Here is a 14,868-nt window from a genome sequence, read left to right on the forward strand (position 1 = left end):
CAGCAAACGCCTTTTGAAGCGCCAAGTCCGCTGTCAGGAATGAGGCTGACACGTCACTGCTTTTCCCTCCATCGCTTCCTACCATCGTCATGACAGCCCGATTGCCCTCCCTGTTCTGCGGACTGTCACTGGCTTTGTTTATAGGTTGGCAGAAGTGAAGTACATGTACCACAGCCAAAAATCCCTGAGAGCTTTTCATCTGTGACATGATTCCTGTCATGCTTCATGGATGTGGTTGGAGATGACTTTCATTGACAAAACCACATCATGCTTTGGCCTCAGGAAAAGGTTAGATGGCAGAACAGTGCCCCAGGAAACATGAAACATTCTGCTGTCTGGAAAGCTACATCACAGCAATTAGGATCTGACACCCCTGGAATTCTTGTATGGTTTCTGTACTTGGTTTTCATAAGTCGCCTTATCCCCCCCCAAAACAACAACAACAACAACAACAACAACAACCCCTTACCATGTTTGATTAGAACAGAATTTATAAGAAACATGAAAATTTAGATTGTGGTTCCTAATAAGTAGCTCCAACATGTCTTGTATGAATTCAGTTTATCAAACCAAAGCCACAATTTACTAGTCTTGCTTGTTAAGCAACACATGTACTCAGAATCGTGGTCTTAAAGTTTGTATCACTGGGTCATCAGTAGAGAGGATTTGCTTAACAAATTGGTTAAACTTCCTTGGGTTATTACCCAAACTCAGTATTTCATTTGTCAAAGAATGCATTTTTAAAATCTGGACAAAATGTTATTGGGCTTAGCTACAGCTCCAAGAAGGCTTGTGGAGAACGTGTGCCCCATTCCATTAAAATTTCTCCCAGCTTTTATTTTTCCCCCTCCTTAGTATGGGCTGTTGCTTAAATACTGACTCTAGAAGTTAACCTGGAGATCCAATATAGCTAACGGGATTGGAGCTGGCCAGATAAAAGTTTTTCCTAGAGGGCAACAGGACCTGGGTCAGAGTTACCTATGAATGAGAAGATGCCATTTGTTTTAAATCTTCTGCTTCAAACAAAGGAACTTGAACACTCTAGATGCTTTAGGTTAGACACATTTTATTATTCAAAAAAGAAAAAAGAGAAAGGAAAGCAAGACAGGCCTAAAGATTCAGGTTGTCACACTCTGTGGCTTGAACCACTAGTAAAAAGGGAACTGATTTGTATTCCAGTTTTTTGTTAAGTTAAGCCCTGAATGTTGCCAGAGGAGCTTCACCGGGTACAAAACAGCACAATCTTGGCTTTAGTTATAAAGTCATTAGAGTGGTAACATTAAAACAAATTAAAAATTCATCATCCATTTTCACTAAAGGAAGCAAGCCGATTCAAAAAGGCCTCCAGTCAAATGCATATGGCTCACGTCTACATGACAAGTTTCAACCAGCTTCATTCTAGTAAAACTGCCATAGCTTTCCCCAAAGAATCTCGAGAACTGTAGGACAGAGCTCTGTTCGATTCGGCGCCGTTCCGTCCATTTAGAAGCTAAGCACCCATCATGGATCACTACATGAGATCCGAAGAACTCTTTCAAACATCAGACTCAAAGGCCTTGATGAGGACACGCTGAGCATCATCTGCCACCTCGTTTAGGAAGCTGCGAAGCATGTAATAGGTGGTTCCAAAGGATATCCCTCCAGCTGTCATGGAGCCAAATACAGGGATTGTGCTGGCAAAGTACTCCACCACCATCAATGCCCCACCACCGGCTTTGGTTAACATCGTCACCACGAGGTCCTTGGAGATTTCTTTGGTCAGTGGTGACTCAATCACCTCTTTAAGCTCCTCCACAGTCTTGCCAACTTTCTCAGCTAATTTGCCGAGGGATTCATCATCTAGGCCAAAGTTCTGACGGTATTCCGAAAGAGACTTAACCAGGATAGTTATATCGCAAGCTACAGAGAGGCCTGGGATGGGCATAACTGCTATTGCGCATGAGACAGCAGCCAGCTTCCAGATTTGCTTCTGCAAGGCCTCTTTCTTCTTCTGCAAGATGGACAAAGAGATGTTCGGCAGGGCCATGAGGAAGGCATGTCTCTTGTGGCTCGGCAGCTCCTTCTCCAGCGTCTCCTCAAGCTGTATGAAGTCGTACTTGTTTAGCTCCCAGCTGGAAAGGAGGAAGACCTGGGGAGCAGCCACTCCTTCGGCCTGAAGGCACTCTTTGCAATTCTCTCGAATCTTCCTCAGTATCGCCTCCTCATCGTAGGCTTTTGGCCGGCGCTTTTTGGTGGCCTCTATATCTGCGTCTACCTTCGAGCGCACAAAGTAGAAGCATTTGCCCATCCGCTGGATTTCCTGCGCCAACTGGGCATGGTTGGACTTGAAGCGCTCTGAGGCAATGAGAATAAAGAAGTCATAGCAGGAGAAGTTGACCTGCTCCAGGTAAGTGCTGGACTGGAAATCTGGAGTGCCGATTCCAGGAAGATCCCACACAGTCACGTTGGGGTGCTTGGGGTGTGAATAAGGAGTGGGCTCCTTTGTGGTCTGCACAACCCCTGTGTCGGCAGATCCTTCGTCTTCATCCCCTAGGCCTCGAATGGCGTTGACAAATGAGGACTTGCCGGAGCCAGACTCTCCCGTTACTGCAATGTCCAGCCGGGCATTCTCCAAAGCCTGCAGGTTTTCCAATATTTTGGACGCTGCTTCTGCCATTCTTCCTCCTTCAAGTGCATCTTTGATGTCTTCTTCGATGATGATATCATATTCTTCTGGATTGGCAGCGGCTTGCTTTTGGGAATCCGGTGGCGGCTGAACTGCCATAGGATCGTATCAAGGCCTGGCAGGAAGGGGGAGAGAATGCAATACATAAGGAGACATTGAACAAGTTTCACTTATTGTGGTACAATGTGTTCCACATCTGAGACATCAGCTGAGGAGATGGCATGAAACAGGGCACCTTTTTTTCATTTAGAGAGCCATGCAGCCAGCTCAGCTCAGCTCTGGGCTGGATATTTGGAGAAAGAGAAAAGGGGCCAGCGTTCTCTTGAATAATGTTTTTGTTATAAATAGGGCCTTATTCCATCCAAAATTTGTTATGTGAGAGGTTATCAGGTTGGGGAAAATTAGGGCTGCCTGGCTCCGACCTCTGAAGCAAGAACCAATAGCCTGCTTCCTTTTTGTTTAGTCCACAGGTGGGGAACCAAAGGTCCTTGGGCCAAATGTGGCCCTCCAGACCTCTCTATACGGCCCTCAGAACTCTCCTCAGGCCACACCCTTCAGCTGCCCTACATCTCCATGTTTTTGCTGGGTTTTGACATTGAACTCTGATAACACCTTTTGCTCGACTGTAAGGAATGGGGCCCTCAAGCTGACTTTTGACTTCCATTTTTCCCAGGGCGAAAGAGAAGCATCACATAAACTGTTGGTGCGTAGCCAATTTACCGTAAACACTATTGCACTAGTGATTAATGCCCTAAAATGACTTAGGCCCCAAATGGCAGCCCCTAAATTGTGGAATCCCCTCCCTGCAAGTGTGACCCTAACACCTACCTTGTATCATTCCCATTCAACAGTGTTTGCATCCTGAAGCAACACCTCCGGGTGTTTTAAACCGTTTCTATCATTGCATTTTAAATTGTTGCAATCCACCCCAGGACCTTATTGCAAAGGGTCAGGTGAGAAATCAAATTAATAATAATAATAATAATGAAGAATGAGCAGAACATTAAGTTTCCATAGGAAAACACAATGATTAAAAATGAAAAAGTTTCTCCAGAGAAAGACAGCGAGGTATGAATAACAAAATACTGTTTATACTCAAAGAATGTGGCTAAAACGCTCTTTGTTCCTTGATCTTGTAACCCCTGTGTGCTAGTTATCAGTGAAACTTGCCTGAAGGAAAACACACCTTTTGGGACTGTTCTCGCCAACCTCTGCTTCACCTCATCTCTTGGCAGCCATCTTGGACTAGGTCTCAGGCCAAAGCGTCAGTTTGCGCCTTTATAGCCTTAGTCAAGGGGAGTTCTCTCTCTCCCTACTTCAGGCCTGACTTTCTCCACCTGAAAGTGCCACTGTATTTGGCTGACAGCGAACCAACAATTCACCCTATCCAATTTGGTTCTGGCTAGCTCCTTTTCATCCTTGCACTGTTGTCCAAAATGGCCATTCCCTCTCTTCAAAGCATCTCGGTTCCTCCTCCTCTCCTCCTTTGTTTTAAATGTGCATCCTCAAAATGCAGGCACCCGCTCACAGCCCAGCCTCTCAGCTTCATTCCCACACAGCTTTATATATGGCCTAACCACTTCCTTTTGCTACCTAGCCATGGATTTCGTCCCCATTCTACGTTGCAACGATACCTCCCTGCTAAATGTTTTCAGAACCAACTTAAGGGGCCTAATTCACACAAGGAGCTCTGGAGACAAGCAAGTACTCAAGAGAAATGTTTCTTGAACTCCAAGGAAGCTGTATGTTGGAAGATTTAGGGCAGAGAAAAGAAAGCACCGATTCAGGCAGTGCAGTTAAAACTATGGGTATCTGGTTGACCACGGTAAATACAAGATGCTGGACCAGAGGTGAAAAAAGCTCTTTTTGTTGAAATCCCCTCTTCTGCACAGCTGCCTTTTTCCAACTTGAGACCATTGGCCTATTTGGATTAATCCAGTGATGGCCAAACTCTGCCCTCCAGCTGTTTTGGGACAACAGCTCCCATCATCCCTAGCTAACAGGACCAGTGGTCAGGGATGATGGGAATTGTAGTCCCAAAACAGCTGGAGGACCAAGTTTGGCCATCACTGGATTAATACTAATATTGTCTACAATGAACTGGCAGTGGCTCGCTAAGATTCGCTTCTTGTGATAAGGGAAAAGTGCAACAGAAAGTTGTTTGCATAACTCTGCAAACAAATCAGAATGAATGTCACAGACAGTTTGTCACAGACAGACACACACACAGCACGTTGACCTTTAAGACAGCCATGCACACACGCAGTGAGAGCATTTCACTTCCTCTGCCTTGTGAGACTCTGCTAATTTCACAAAAGAGGGAAACCCTTTGCATTGCATTTCGGTTTTTGTTTGCTTTTAGAAAGAAAGGAAGAAAGAAAAAAAAAACCTTGGGGAAAAAATATAGAACATTATAATCACTTACAAAATACACAGCACTGATGCCGAAGCATAGTAATAGAATCTAGGGTGGACTTTGGTAATCTTTCATAATTATGGCGTTCTGTGAAAGGCAAAAATTTCTGTTTGCGCAAGGCCAAAATTTGCCCCCCCCCCAATGGATTTTCTCCATTATGGATCTTCTCTTTTTTGTGTAATAATTTCTATTAGTTTTCAATTACAATAACTCAATAAAAGCCTCATTGCCCATACCAAAATATAATACCAAATTATAATATGATTAATAATGCCAATTGTTCAGATGCCAAATTATATTATTTTGTTGCCCTTCCCCCGTGCTAGAATTGATGATTTGATGATTTACTTTAACTCTGCACTCTAAAAACTTATAAATTCCAATACACACTATTCAGAATAACAAACCCTTATACAGTACCGCAGCTGCAATTTTAACGACTTCCATTCGCATTAACACATCAAATAATTTACAGTCCTACACCAATTATGGATCTTCTCAATTTTGGTCCTCCTTGGCTAGGTGTTCTGCGCTGATAGAGTAAGAAGTTGGTGCTGTTGCTATTAACGTTACCATTATTAAGAGCCCTGCTGCATCAGCCCAAAGTCCAACGCACTCTGCCATCCTGCATTCCAGTGTGGCTAAGCAGACGCTTCCCAGACGCACAGCAGGAAGGCGAGAGCTATTTACTTCCTAGTCAATACCTGGCGCCATATACTGCACCTGACGCTGGAGGTTCCCTATGACTAATAGCAACGCATCTGTTGTTCTGCGCTCTTGTTTTTGAGCGTCGTATCCTGAGCCACTTCCTGCTTCTTAAGTACCTCCAAGGGAGCAACAGTTTCCAAATATTTTAAGCCAAGGCAGCAACAGTTTCCAAATATTTTAAGCCAAGGGCCACCTACTGAAATTACATTGGCCCCCGCTCTGAAAAAGCACAAATAGAAATGGAAAAGTCCACTAAGGTGTCAGAGCCGGATCTTCGCTTCCCCCAGGATCCAGATGGATGGGAGGCTGGCTTTCCGAGTGAAGTGTTTGCGCCACCGATCCACATTTTCCACAGACATGTGATCTGATGGTGAGTTTGGGGTAGCCCAATGCAAAAATCCTGAGGATCCATGTGGATCCATGTTTGTAACCACGCTTTTGCACCACTACGGCCCAGGCAACAGTGGGTGCGTGATTTTTTGGGTGCAAACTGTAGCCATGGACATGCTATGTGATCTGATGGTGATTTTGGGCTGACCCAGTGCAAAAATCCTGAGGATCCATGTGGATCTGTGCTTTGTAACCATGTTTTAAGTGGGGAGGGAAGGAAAAGCACTCAAAGGACAAGGAGAACGCGTGGAGCAAGCTCTGCTTCTCTCCCTCCCCCCCCCTCCCCTTAGCGAGCTGAAAAACTTTGCTGGAGGGACAGAGAGCCTGCCTGCTTTAAAAAAAGCGGCTCCTGTCTGATAGACTCCTTTAAAGCAAGCAGGTTCTGCTTCTCTCCCCCCCCCCCTTAGCGAGCTGAAAATCTTTCCTGCTATTTCCAGCAAAGCGGGAGGAGATACAGAGAGCCTGCTTGCTTTAAAGGAGACAACCGGACAACCCCTCCCCTCCGGCTTTGCTCCTTTAAAGAAGCAGGCACTGTGTCCCTCTCTCCTCCCCATTCAGCGGCTCTTCTCCCACTGGAAACCACGGAGGAGAGAAGCATTCCCTCCGTAGCACGCACAGACATTTCCCCTTAGGGTAACACGTGAAAAGGAGACCAGTCGCATTGGCTTCAGGGCAGTTACCGTATTTTTCGCACCATAGGGTGCACCGGACCATAGGGCGCACCCAGTTTTTAGGGGGGGAAATCAAGGAAAAAAATATTTTCCCCCAGCCCCAAAGAGCAGCGTACAGGCTGCACACAATCTCTCCCTGCCAGAGGGGTTGCGCGCAGCTATGGAAGAAGGCAAGGCAGCGAGCGGGATGGATCCCGCTCGCTGTTCTGGCTTCCCCTTTAGCCCCATGCAGCCTCTCCTTGCCGGAGACGCTGCGCGGGGCTATGGAAGAAGGCAAGGCAGCGAGCGGGATGGCTTTGGCTTCCCCTTTAGCCCCATGCAGCCTCTCCTTGCCGGAGGGGTGGCGCGCAGCTATGGAAGAAGGCAAGGCAGCGAACGGGATGGATCCCGCTCGCTGCTTTGCCTTCCCCTTTAGCCCCGTGCATCCTCTCCTTGCCGGAGAGGTTGCGCGCAGCTATGGAAGAAGGCAAGGCAGCGAGCGGGATGGCTTTGGCTTCCCCTTTAGCCCCGTGCAGCCTCTCCTTGCCGGGAGACACTGCGCAGCAGGGTTAAAGAAGCCATAGCCCCGTACAGCCTCTCCCTGCCGGAGGGGCTGCGCGCGGCTATGGAAGAAGCCTGCATTCGCTCCATAGGACGCACACACATTTCCCCTCAATTTTTGGAGGGGAAAAACTGTGTCCAATAGAGCCAAAAATACGGTACTTAAAACTCTAAAAGTAGCACCAGCTACTTGTGGCATGTTATTTATTCCCTTTCCCATGAGAAAGAAGAGCAGCCTTTTTGGTCTCTGTGGAAGCTACCCAGAGTGGCTGGGGAAACCCGGCCAGATGGGCGGGGTACAAATAAATTATTATTATTATTATTATTATTATTATTATTATTATTATTATTATTATTACATCATTGTTGGTAATGATATTATTGTTTACAATACGATATGATCAGTCCTTTTTTCGGGGAGACGACGACGATGCAGGGGTACACGTACCCCTAAACATTTTGTTGTTACCACCTCCGATGGCGGCTTCCTTTCTTTCCCAGAAAGGAATTAGGAAGATGTTAGTGCACACAACCTCATGCCAATGTGGAAGTTACTGTGAGCTGTGAGCTGTGTAATACGAGGTAATGCATGTTCTTTGCACTTCTGTCCATTTATTGTATTTATTTCCCCCAATTTGAGGTGGTTTTGAATGGTCAAATGAGAGTTCCCCTAAACATTTTTAAAGAAAAAAAACTGGATAACATAAAACATAACATAACATAACATAACATAACATAACATAACATAACATAACATAACATAACATAACATAACATAACATAACATAACATAACATAATAATATCACAATAGCTATAATATAATTAATGTAATAAAAATAAAAAGGAAAAAAGGTAAAAGGTAAAAATAAAAAAGTAAAAGGTAAAAGGTAAAAAAAACCCAGCAACAACAATTGTTCTGCCAAGCAAGAAGCTCAGAGTCTCCTTTAACGCAAACCAGCTCAAAAAGAAACGGAAATCATGAGAAAAGTTCAGCTCCTTACCTGCTGCTGAACCGATTTTTTGCAGCCAAGCTCAGTCCTCTTCTCAGAGGTTTTGCTTCGAGGTTTCTGGCGCTTTTCTCCCACCTTCTCTCATTGTTTGCCTCTTTTATACCCTCTCTCCCTCCTGATCTCCACACCACTAAAAGCAAAAAAGAAAGCGAAGGTAGCCAGGGAGGATCAGATAAGATCGCAACAAATAGCCGAAGCCGCATTCCTGGCCAGAGTCCAAGCAGCCCGTTTGCCAGCGGGGATGCTGCCTTTTCTGGGAAGTCCCAAAGGAAACATCGCATGGAAGTAATCCTTCACCTCTGCTGTTGTTGCCTCTGTGCCAGTCTCAGCAGCACCTGAGTTTTCTGCACTTAAGCAGCGGGGCATTGGTGGAAGAGGACTAGGCACAGCCCAGCCTTCCTACTATTGCAGTGTAGAATAGAATATTTGCAAAGGACCGTAGAAATTTCCTAGATTTTTTTTTAACCTTCTAGTTAATCAGGTGCATTATTTCAGCTGGTGTGCTCTGACATTGAGTTCATAGGCTGGGGTGTAAATGGCAGGCTGGGGGAGCAGAGCAGCACTATGAGGAGAATTTTGCTAATCAGGGCATGTGACGTCCCTGGTTGCACAACCAGACGTGCATCTGCAGTACATCAGATGCGCACTGGGCACAGACTTATTAATATAAGAATGCAATGACAACAAAGTTCTGCCTCATGTTTGAAGTGTGTCAAGTTCTTTCTTCCAACCCGCTCTCTGCATAGACCTCTCCTGTTATTTGCATTAAAAAGATTGGGGGGGGGGTTGGCAGTGAAAGGATTTCATTAGCATGTGCTTTGTTCCTTTGTTCTGCTTAGGGAGCCCCTTCAGCACTAACTTGTCTACTGAGGGCCTCCTGCACATCATTGATCACGTGACCCATTTGCACTGCAGAAAATTCTGAGAATGGAATGACATCATAAGGGATGTTATATTGGTTCACATGCTCAGTCCTGTCAGGTTTCACTGTCAAGGTCCATAAACTCACAGATAGGCTGTGCCTTGTTGTAACTGTGCACTGAAGATCAGCAGTGTTGGCCGTGTATCACCGTTTTTGATCTTTGATCAGTTTGCGCAGAACTGTGTTGCTGGCCAGGCGTGGGGGGAGGAAAACTTGTAAACAGAATACTATTTCTGCTCCAAGATCTTTACCCATCTACCATGGCCACATTCTCCCCCTCTCCCCACCCGGCATTTTAGAAGGCCTCATCTAAACCATGTATCAGAATGAGACCACCCCATCCTCTCTGATCTTACACAGTTACACCACTGCTTGTACGAGTGGCAAACAGAGAATGACAACGAGGCAATGAGCCTCCATTGGTCTGTCATCTGAAGGAAATGCACTGTGCTAAAGTTCTCCTGAGCTTTCTACCAAGCAGCAATGAGGCAAACATGGAATTGGAACCTGGACCTGAGGCACAGACTCTCTTGACATTGTGGTGAGCCTCAGGCCTGGAAAGGGTGGAGGCTATAGAAAATCATAGGTAGTCAGAGACTGTGTCAGCAGCAGTAAGTAAAAGCTCATGTGACACGAGGTAGACGTGCGCATGCCTGGCTTTGTGGCAAAAAGTATACAATCAAATAATGGATGATGCAAGCTGCAGAACACCACTATATAAGGGAATAAGTGTAATCGGGGAATTTGCGGTCATTACCTTAATCAAGAACCTACCCAGCGTAGTATCACAGCCACTTGGGATGTTTCCTCACTATATACCAATGTACCCCTAGATGAGGTGAAGACACTGATTAAGGAAATGTTAATAGATCATAATCAAACATCTCCACCAGTACATTTCCTCATGGAAATTGTATCTTTAATTTTGTACAACAATTACTTCTGTTTTGGGACTAAATATTACATCCAGAAACAGGGTGTGCCTATGGGTTTGAGATGCGCTCCCAGCGTGGCCAATATTTTCATGAGTAATTTTTATTTAGAACACATTTTTCATAATGACCCATATGGAGTATATTTGTTGTTTTATGGACGTTACATTGGTGATTTATTGTTTATATTCACTGAGGATATTTTTGATCGGTTTAATCTGTGGATAACTGGTCTAAACTCACATTTAAAATTTGAAGGTAAATTCAGTTCTACCCTTTCTTGATTTGGAAATTTACATTGACCAGCTAAAAATCAAGGTTCGCCCCTTTTAAAAAAGTACAGATGTAAATTCTTTACTTCATTATAGTTCCAATCATCCAAGACACCTTCGAGATAACCTTCCGTTTGGTCAATTTCTATGGCTCAAAATAAATTCTTCTAATCTGAAGGATTTGAAATATCACTCTGACAAGTTGGTAATCTCTTTCCTAGAATGCGGTTGCCCACGTACAGTGGTGTCCACAGCCATACAAAGAACTAAAACTAAGGATAGATCCACACTTTAAAAAACCCGGACTGATACTCATGAGATCACCAAGAGAATCCATTCTTACTTAGAATTTAATCACATGACGAGAGACATTGTGAGAATAGTGAAACGGCATTGCCATATCTTAAAAGATATTCCTGGTTGTGAGGTCCCTCCATGCTTCGGGAAACGACGAGACATACTGGTACACACTGATCTAAAACCCATACCACAACAACAGACTTTAATAACAGCCCCAAGAGGTTTTTTCAAGTGTCGACACTGCGTTGCATGCAGATACGCACTTCTGGTAAAAGAGTTCACCAACAGTGAGGGTTTAAATTCACCATACAATCATTTGCTACATGTGCTACTGCACGCACTGTCTATGTAAAAAAATGCACATGTGGTTTATTATATGTGGGACAAACCACCAGACCAGTCAGAACCAGGATATTGTGAAGGGGTACAGTTAGGGTTACCCCAGAAAGCCCTAAAAACTGTTTGTGAATTCCCCCCCCCCCGCCAGGCCTCCCCTTAAGCATTTTAAAAACTGCATTTTCCTCTAAGACAAAAAGCACGAGCTAAGCAGTCCTCTCTGTAACAAAAACTGTAACAAACCTACAGCTGAGAACAGTAAAGCTTTTCGCTTCCCAGATCCAAGATAACCTTGTCCTGGTACAGTACATTGATTTGCAACATACTTCCGGGAGCAGAGCCAGAGAACGAAAAGCAACATTTCTATGTAAGAATCTGTGAAGAGGGAGAGGGAAGAAGGGGTTTGGAGAACAGGATAAAAACCTGATGTAAAATGCTTTTTGCTGCGGCCTGTCTTTTGTGAACTGAATCACACAGGTCCTCTGCCCCCCCCCCCCGCAGAATAAAACACTCTTTCTCTGGATTAACCCCTTGGTGTCGTTTGGCTCATTTTGTCTCTGTGTGGGTGCAACAAAAGGCTACAATTGGAGCATCATTCTAGGATCAGAAATAGAATTTTGGGTGCTCCTCTGGTATCCCATTTCATTCAAAAGTCGCACACTGAGGATGACTTTACATTTTTTTGTACTTTGGACCTATCAAGGACCTCTTGAAAATGCAGGAAGAGTCCTTACACAGAAGGAAAGCAGATTTATTTATTTTACTCAACACTCTACATCGTTTAGGTCTAAATACTGAATTGTATACATGCTTTTTATAATGACATATCCCACACAAGCTATGTCAGGGGTCAGCAACCTTTTTTAGCTGTGGGCCGGTCCACCGTCCCTCAGACCATGGGGTGGGCTAGACTATATTTTGGGGGGAAAAGAAAGAATTCCTATGCCCCACAAATAACCCAGAGATGGTCCTCAGATCCGTCCTCAGATCCGCCAGCTCATCAGAGATCCAGAGTTCGGAAACTCAATGAACGAAGTGGAACTGGAAGCGTGGAAGGCATTTGTTCTGGTAGTGAATAACTTTCTTGGCAACAATAAGGCCAGAAACTACGCAGAACTTGTCAACAACATGCTGACTGCTTTCAGAAACCTGGGCTGCAACATGAGTGTCAAGATGCACTACCTATTTTCACATATGGACCGGTTTCCTGAGAACCTGGGTTCAATGAGTGACGAGCAGGGGGAGAGATTCCATCAGGACATGAAAGAGATGGAGACCAGGTATCAGGGTCGCTGGGATGCAGTCATGATGGCTGACTACTGTTGAACTCTGAAGAGAGACCTCCGTGCTGCTAAGCATTCCAGGAGTTCCAAGAAACAGAAGTTCAAGCCCTGAAGTTTGAAAAATGGTGAAGCAACATGCAATTTACGTGTACTTACCTTTATCAATGCCCACCATTCAGTTTACAGAAAACCTGACCTGATGGAGAGAAACGGATGCCATTTCCTGATTCAGCAGTGCAAAAATACCCTAAATCAGTTGTAGAAATCTTGACAACATTCAAAAAGTAAAAAATTGTTGCCCGGTGTAATGCTTAATAATGTATGAACTTCATAATTTTTAGTCATGATATAATATATTTATATTTGTAATTTCTACATGTCTAATATTAATCATTGTATTATCAAGTGTTTATATTTATTATATAGAACTATTAACAGCTGAGGAAGCCCTTCGGGGCAAAACAAGGAAATATCCAGAAACCTTGTCCTACCCAACCCAGCTGCCTGGGCCAGCCTGCCTGTGTCTGCTACCTATGCTAGCCAACCTCAACAGCTGTATCGTCCATTACATTCCAGGGACCTTTCCTTAACCACATTTTGAGGACTGTGTAATATATGAACTCAAACAAACATGTTGGATTTAATTAAATAGGTTTGTTGCAGGAATTTATGCATATGTTGGGGGGGGTTGCCCCTACAGCAGATATCATGCAAGTGCAGTCCACTACCAAAATCAGCACAATCGCTTTTGTGACTTTTGTGATTTGTCTCCACAAAACACTTCATCACAGTTTCTTCCTATCTATTCAAAGGGCCTTTGCTGCACGATACCAAATGTAACAATTCACTGATAAATGTACTGGCTCACTGGGAAAACTTCAGAAATTCATACAGACATGTGAGCTCAGCTACTCAGCAGCCTGTCTGCCTGAGTGATAATCCTTGGCATCCTGACACCTGGGTGCCAGACAGGTAGCCATTCCAGAAATAAAAAACCCAGATGAAGACAAAAGGGTGTGATTAACTTGGCTGGGAAATGGGGAAATGTAAATTTTGTTACACTTGATGGGTGATTGGTGGAGGGCAAGGGGAACCATGGGGCAGGGTCCAGGATGCTTCGATTACTGCCACCAGACCTCCCCTTTCATGATGTAACCGTGATGTATGAGTGATGTAGTGGGGGGGGGATAACATGGGGATTAAAAGCTAATAAAAGCTTGGGGGCTCTTTAGTTTGGGGCTTCCATCTTGTTCCACCTTGTGGCAGGTGGGAGTCCTGTGGCAACAGTCTTCAATAAAGACCAAGCCTACTGGCTGCTGTTTTGCTCTGGTATACCTGGCTGGTGTCCTTGGTTTTTTTTGTCCAAGGGAGCCCTCAGATTTCTCCGTTAACAGGTTATATGCCTTGCTTTAGGATTGTATATGGTGTATATTCTGGACTTGATTCGTATGTTAGGAAGTAACCAGTAAAACATTTGTTACAAACATTACCATTCAGCCTGTTGCGCTCCATATGTTGTTGTAATTGCATCTGCGTAACAAGGTATTGTATTTGTTTTGGTCTGCAAAGCCAGCTTGTCGTGCAGGCTCTAAAGCCGTTCAGCAACTTGCAGAATATCAGAATGTTTCAAAAAAATTAAACTATTTCCTCTAAGATGCCCCAAATCCCCACAGCTTTAGAGCCCTTCCACTTTTCGCAGCCTATCAATGTAACAGTGCAAAAGCCGACAACAAGGAAGCCGTCAAGGAATAATATCTGGATTGTGTGGGCTTGCAGACAACTCGGCTGCTGCTGAGACTGACACAGAGGCGAGACTGACACAGAGGCGACAACAACAGAGATGAAGTCCTCTGATGCTTCAAGTTTCACAAGGCATCCTTCGGGACTTCCCAGGAAAGGCAGAATTTCGTCTATCAAGCGGCTGCTCGGTGCTCCCCCTAGCGGGGAATGCTGCTTTTGCTATTTGCTGCCATCGGGAAATAGGCGATAATCACCATGGGAGGTTACAGATAGGTAGCCGTGTTGGTCTGCCATAGTCAAAACAAAAAAAATTCCTTCCAGTAGCACCTTAAAGACCAACTAAGTCAGTTCTTGGTATGAGCTTTCGTGTGCATGCACACTTCTTCAGGAAAGGGAAAGTTTCAAACTCTCGTGCAATCTTACGTTGTCTTCGCTCGCAATTTCGCTTTCGTTTTTAGCTTTTAGTAGTGCGACGAGCAGGAGGTAGAGGGAATAAAAGAGAGAAAGGAAGAGAGTTGGAAGGAGAAAAGTGTTAAGAGACGGAGGAGTGGACTGAGGTTTGCTGTAAAAAAAATCGGGCAGGCAGCAGGTGAGGAGCTGAACTTTTCTCTTGCGATTATGATGATTTCCGTTTCTTTTTGAGCTTGATCGACTCTGAGCTCCTTGCTAGGAGGGTGGGGC

General features: G+C 44.6%; 1 protein-coding gene and 1 pseudogene across 7 annotated transcripts in view; one reads left to right on the forward strand and one right to left on the reverse strand.

Annotated features, from left to right (window-relative positions):
• LOC309345624 (uncharacterized protein) overlaps positions 1 to 14,868 on the forward strand; it is a 146,773-nt gene that overhangs the window by 124,229 nt on the left and 7,676 nt on the right. Inside the window, exon 1 of one of the 5 annotated variants that reach the window (XM_081868831.1) lies at positions 14,581 to 14,776. The exons of the other annotated variants lie outside the window; for them this stretch is intronic. The gene's annotated coding sequence lies outside the window, so the exon portion shown is untranslated. Of the gene's footprint in view, positions 1 to 14,580; positions 14,777 to 14,868 lie in introns of those variants that run through there. 5 annotated transcript variants of the gene reach the window in all.
• On the reverse strand, positions 1,050 to 8,933 carry LOC309345857 (interferon-inducible GTPase 5 pseudogene; annotated as a pseudogene). Of its 2 annotated transcripts, XR_014161716.1 has the most exons (3): positions 8,394 to 8,933; positions 5,091 to 5,168; positions 1,050 to 2,780 (listed from the first exon to the last, which is right to left on the reverse strand). The product of XR_014161716.1 is annotated as an interferon-inducible GTPase 5 pseudogene (transcript). The 2 variants fall into 2 exon arrangements; XR_014161717.1 differs by lacking the exon at positions 5,091 to 5,168 and having other exon boundaries at positions 8,394 to 8,925.

This window comes from Podarcis erhardii (genome assembly GCF_964252035.2).
Source record: "Podarcis erhardii genome assembly, chromosome: 7".
Classification (NCBI taxonomy): domain Eukaryota; kingdom Metazoa; phylum Chordata; class Lepidosauria; order Squamata; family Lacertidae; genus Podarcis; species Podarcis erhardii.